Consider the following 6,222-nt stretch of genomic DNA (forward strand, 5'->3'; position numbering starts at 1 on the left):
TGTGGCCCTTCCGTGTCTGTGACTCCTCCCAGTATGAAAACTTGCTTAAATATGATGGCCTCTTGGCAGGTTGCTGACCATCATCTGCAAAGCACAAGACATTAAAAGTTATCAAAAAAGTTATCCGCAGTTCTCAGAAGTGTTACCAAAGAGAGTAAAAATAGATTATTTCTAATTAAGGTTCATTACTTCATGATATGCAAGAATTATATTTAAAAAGTTTGATTTACACAGGATGTTCTGCAGCACATCCCTCCCACTTCTGCCAGCAGAAAAATATAAAAGTCTGTCTCTCTCAGTGAATGAGGATACCCACCCACACTAGCTTGCCACCTGTTGGCTACATGCCTGTTATCACGGTTGAACTTGATGTAGAACAACATTGCACTGGCTTCCATTTAAAGCCCCTATTAATGATAAAAACCTTGTATTGACATTCACGATCTCATCACAGGGTGCTGGCTTCTTACTAGTTTCTAAAATTCAGAAAGACTCAGTAGGGGAAGAGCCTTTTCTTATAAAGCCCTCTAACTCTGAAATAAGCTCCCAGATAATGTTTGGGACACAGCTCCAGTCTTTATGTCTAGGCTGAAAAGTTGCTTGTTTAGTTCAGGTTTTGGTCTTGTGAAGTTTAGAAATATTGTTCCCCTGATATTAAATCTGCAGGGGTTAATGGACATAGGGAACAATGGGTAAAATGGGGCAGTGGTGGCTCAGCGCTGGGATATCGATATCGGGATATCGCCGGGATATCGATATCGATAACAGGGTTGTGGGTTCGATTCCCGGGCTCAGCAAGCTGCCACTGTTGGACCCTTGAGCAAGGCCCTTTACCCTCTCTGCTCCCCGGGCGCTGGAGTTGGCTGCCCACTGCTCTGAGTGTGTGTGTACTCACTGCCCCTAACACGTGTGTGTGTGTGTGTGTGTGTGTGTTCACTACCAGATGGGTTAAATGCGGAGGACACATTTCACTGTACAGTGACAAATACATGCACCTTTTACCTTTTTTTTAAAAAAAAGTGTTGGTGCTGTCATCCCACCATTTGCATGTGATCATTCAGGAGCGGATGGATGCCAGTGTTTCAGGGTGCTCTCATGTCTGTGTTGCCTTCTGACTAATTACTTTCAGTTGGCTATTTTAGTCAGATCTGTCAGTTGATACACACTCTGATCATTTGTTCACATTATGGAGATAAATCCAAAACAGAACTAATTTCTTCACTTTACAAAGTTAAAGAATGACCACCTGTCCAGCCTGACACCATTGGTGGCTTCCTTTTATCTGGCTCAGACCTGCTGCTCAGCACACAAGTCAGGACGAATGGGCAGTAATCACACCAAAAGCTGGTCGAAACCGACTTATAGCTCTCACTCTCTGTAGACAAAGCTACAGTGAATGTAACTGAAAAGAGTCTGGAGAGGCACTCTGCCACAATATCAGGCTCTGCACTCTACTACTGTGCCCTGAGGCCCACAGTGATAGGAAGTGGTTGACTCTTAGAAACTTGTCTTTTGATGTTGTTGTGGATTTGTCTCTCTTCCTGTACCAGACATCTTCTCTACTTTTACTCCTCACTCATTTTCTCATTCTCACTCATTAGAGTGTCATGCCGGGTCAGGTGTGGCAGTGAACACAAGGAAACACTTGCAGGGTAGGACGATGCAAGACTTTAATATAAAAACGGAGTAACAAAAACAAACAAGCAAAACCAGAGGTGCAGCAATCTAATGGGCAAAACCAGAAGGTAAAAAGCAGAACTTGACTACACAAACCAGGCAAAGTAATACGCCTGGGACTGGGAGGTAGCTGAGCAGTTCAAAAGAAAACAAGGAACCCATAAAACAAAAACACTCGGGTGTTTGGGCGGGGATGCAGTAAGAACCAAAACTATGCATGCAAAACTGCAAAGCAGGACTTCGGAAACGAATGAACAAAAAACTACGAAGCAAGGCTTCGGGCAATAAAAACAGTGACAAAACAGACAGATCTAACTGCATCAAGGTAACAAGGGCAACAGATGTAAGACCAAACTCGCAATGACAAGATCAACATACGTCCCCCTTGAGCAGACCGTAAAATGCTGTGGTACAGAAGTTGCAACAGCATGGCATGGCATGGCAACAAGAAAGGGAAAACCTATGACTTAAGAAGCCCCAGTTCCAGGTGTTCGTAGTTGCGCTTAAGGAGGAAAGCCCCGGCTCCTTATTTGGGCTTGGGGAGTCAGATAACGCAGGCCTGACATAGAGATTATGATAGCAATCTTGCAATGTTGTGTTAATACTGCAGTGGACAATGCAGTAACACAGTCACTGTGTCCCTGCTTCTACATAAAGTGTTTGTAAAGAGTGCATTGTTTGCATCAATTTTCAAAGCTTAATTTACTTTTGTAGATACAGACCAGTTGTAAGTTGTTATAATGACTTGTTCTTTAGAAAGGCCCCCTGTCTACAATTTATTTTGTCCGGTTTTAGTCTTGTTTTCCCTCAAACGCCCTGGCAGTTTAGTGCTTATTATTGCACTTAATGTCACTGGACACTGTATAATTTTAGGTGAAAAACTGGAAAATTGGTGTTCTCAAACTTTTTACAGGTATATTAATATGATTATATTGAATTCCACTTAACACTTCCATTTAACCATACAGAGGTTTCCCAGCCAATAACTGCATTATCAGATGAAATGAGATGAGTGAGAAGTCTTGTGAACTAGGAGTGGGTGGAGCCAGAAATAGGATACAGTACACACACCAAAAGAGAAACAGTACTGTTAAAAATGTCCAATGCTGGAGGTCTGAACTCACTCTCACCTCTCATGATACTTTTCTTCTATGTTATCACGCTTCTTTACAGCATTGGTAAGTTATACAAACTCAACAGTATAAGGACGGAATGTTAGATTACAGCAAACTATTCACTCAACTCTTTTTAAATAATAATAAAGTATTAAAATATCTAAATATTATTTTTATGTAATGTCTTTTTAGGTGAAACCGCTGACACCATCACACAGAACAATGCCAGTGTGTTTTTGAGTGAAGGCAGCAGGACCACACTCTCCTGCACATATGATGGATCACCATGGAGTCTCCACTGGTATAGGCAAAAGCCTGGAGCAAGACCAGAGTTTCTGTTGCTGATTAATGAAGCCAGTGGACATATTACTACAGCTCAACCATCTGACTTAAGACTGTCCACCAAACGTCATAAAAAGGATAAAAAAGTGGATCTGGAGATCTCCTCTGCTGTAGTAGCAGACTCTGCACTGTACTACTGTGCCCTGGAGCCCACAGTGACAGGAAACCCAGCTGCACTGTACAAAAACATGTCTTTCAATAGAGGGCACTATTTCTCTTTTGCATGTTTACATTTAGCTTCCTCATTCTTCAGGTTTTGATGTAAGTCTGCCTTAATGTCTCTCTCAATTTTGAGAGTAATGATGGTTAATAGTGGAAATATTAATAGTGGCAGATAGAGTGTGTAAAAGTGGCTAAATTCTTATTAGGATTTAATTATTAAAAATAATAAAAATGACTCACATGAAGTAACTGGGTGTAAACAGGGTATGTTAGTTTAGCATAACTGTAATTGAGTTAATATTCCAAACCTTGTATTGTATTACTGGGCCTTTTAATTACAAGCAAGGCATACTTGGATGAGTCAGGATTCTATACTTCCATGGTGTTCTATTAAGGCATCTCTAGTTTAGCCACATTGGCTTCAGTATTTGGTGTATACAGGAACAGGTCTTAAGGTACTGCTTCAAAATCTGGGGATTTAATATTACATTTTTTTAAATTGTGAAGGGCTATGGAAAAACGTGTATTAATTGTTGTGTTCATGTGGTGTGGTGTTCATAATCCTGGAATAACTATGACCTTTTAAACAGGGGACAATTCAAATTAGTCAGTTCATGGAATTTAATTTCCACAATATTTTTTGTGATAAAGGTTTTGCTCTTTTCAGACTCTCAAACAGAGAGTCAATCTTCCAGGACATCCTTCTTCATGCGAGCTAATGAATTTCCATGCATGCTTATGGTGTTCGATGGAATAAACCATTGCTGACCCTCCCTCACACAGTTTGCAATTTCAGCAAAGCAAAGTCAGTTTACACTGAATTAATGACAACATATCAAAAACCTTTACCTGTAACCCTGTAAGTCTTACGGATTTACACCAATTTGAAACCAATTTACACCATTGGAAGAGTATCTGGCGTACCTTATTGTGCATGTAATAACACTGTGATTTTTGCAATTCTTTTTTTCAATATATACATTACTTTTTGCATTACTTCAATTAGATTGATATGTTTCAAATAATTTATGTAACCTGATTTTAACAGTTTTAGCAGAATGTTCTTGTCTGTCTCATGACATCTTGAAAAAGCAAGTATAAAATTTGTGGACACATTTCGTGCACTGTATTTTGGACATGTGTTATATGGGTTTTTTTCAACGAGGTAAACATTTCAGTATGATTATAAACATTACTATCCAGTCCCAGATAGCTATACTTACTTTGCTAGAGCATATACCATGAGCAGATACATGTCTACAATGGCATAGTAATACATTTGTTTTGTGTTGGATATATGCCTTTGACCATGTATTTCTGTGGCATTTGTGGAGAATCAGTTCAGTCTCTAAAAGCATATGTTACTAACATACAAGACACTGCCGGTGTTTCACATGCTGAAGAAACTTTTAAGGACAGGACTAATTTCAGTGACTTGTTTCTTAGAAATGTGTGTATGTTTTACATAATATTACAGGGACAACATCTTAATCCAGCATCTATTCAGAATAAAGAAAGAAGTTTAAAAGATTTGGGTTTAAAAGAAAACCCAACTTTTTTAAAACTGGTTTTATCCCAGGCTGCATTTGAGGTGGTGAACCCCTTAGGATTCTGCAGAAAAGGAGCATTTTGTACTTTTCACTATTAAATTTGCCTCCCCAAGTTCGATCAAATGTTGAGCCCATGCAGCTGGTTTTGCTGTGTAGAGAGAAGGACTTTAAAGAATTTGGCCATGGCCAGGTTTTACAAAGTTAGTGGCTGACTTAAAAGTCCTGGAGGAGACAGGGACAACAATGGCACATGAAACTGTTGTTAAAGGAACTGCATTACTGGAGACAACCTGGGCTGTGTGGGTGAATTTACTGAAGATTTCAGTTCCTCCGAATATTTCTGCAGATACTGTCTAATTTCTCAAACTGAATTTCAAGGTAACCTAATGTGGACCAGAATGTACTACTGAAAGATCTGTCTGCAGTTGATCAGTTAGAGACTGAAGAAGTGCCAGATGTTCAAGGAATAAAGTTCAGGTCAGTATTTAATTATTAGAAACATTAAGATGTATGTCTGCTTGGCTTGCCTCCTTGTCTTGGCCATTTCATCTTTACCTGCGGTATTAAAAGGTATATTAAGCAGTTCAAAAATGCAAACACAGATGCTTCCTTCAAGCCATGTAAGGTCAGTCCTAAAACACTTAGCTGTTGCCTCTAATAACTGGAGACAGAGTCCAGTATCCACAAGATGATGTGTGCCAGTTAACTCTACAACTTAAATACATAGTTGACTTGGTTTGTGCTCAGAACATTTCAAGGCCTCAGGTTGCTTACTTAGGTACACTGATTCAAAAATATTTAGATTCCAGGAAGGCACTGTTTCTAGATAACAACTTGAGACCAAAACATCATTTTGTATGGCATTACCATGGATTGATTCTAAAATTTGGCCCATGCATGGACTATGCACTTTGAAAGCAAACATAGTTACATTATAAAGATGTGCAAGGCATTTGAAGATTTTTTTTTTTTGGATCAGTGAGTCCTCCAGTCAGTAAAAAACAGCTTGCCGTTTTACTCTAAACAAGTTAAAAATGCAGTCTGACAGTTTGGCTAAACTAAAATAAATACAAAAATTCCTGGAGATGTGCAGTATACACTGTGTGCAGAATTATTAGGCAAATGAGTATTTTGATCAATTCATTCTTTTTATACATGTTGTCCTACTTCAAGCTCTATAGGCTTGAAAGCCAACTACCAATCAAGTAAATCAGGTGATGTGCATCTCTGTAATGAGAAGGGGTGTGGTCTAATGACATCAACACCCTATATAAGGTGTGCTTAATTATTAGGCAACTTCCTTTGGCAAAATGGGTCAGAAGGGAGATGACTCTGAAAAGTCAAAAATTGTGAGATGTTTTGCAGAGGGATGCAGC

The sequence above is a fragment of the Salminus brasiliensis genome, chromosome 9, assembly GCF_030463535.1.
Source record: "Salminus brasiliensis chromosome 9, fSalBra1.hap2, whole genome shotgun sequence".
Taxonomy (NCBI): Eukaryota; Metazoa; Chordata; class Actinopteri; order Characiformes; family Bryconidae; genus Salminus; species Salminus brasiliensis.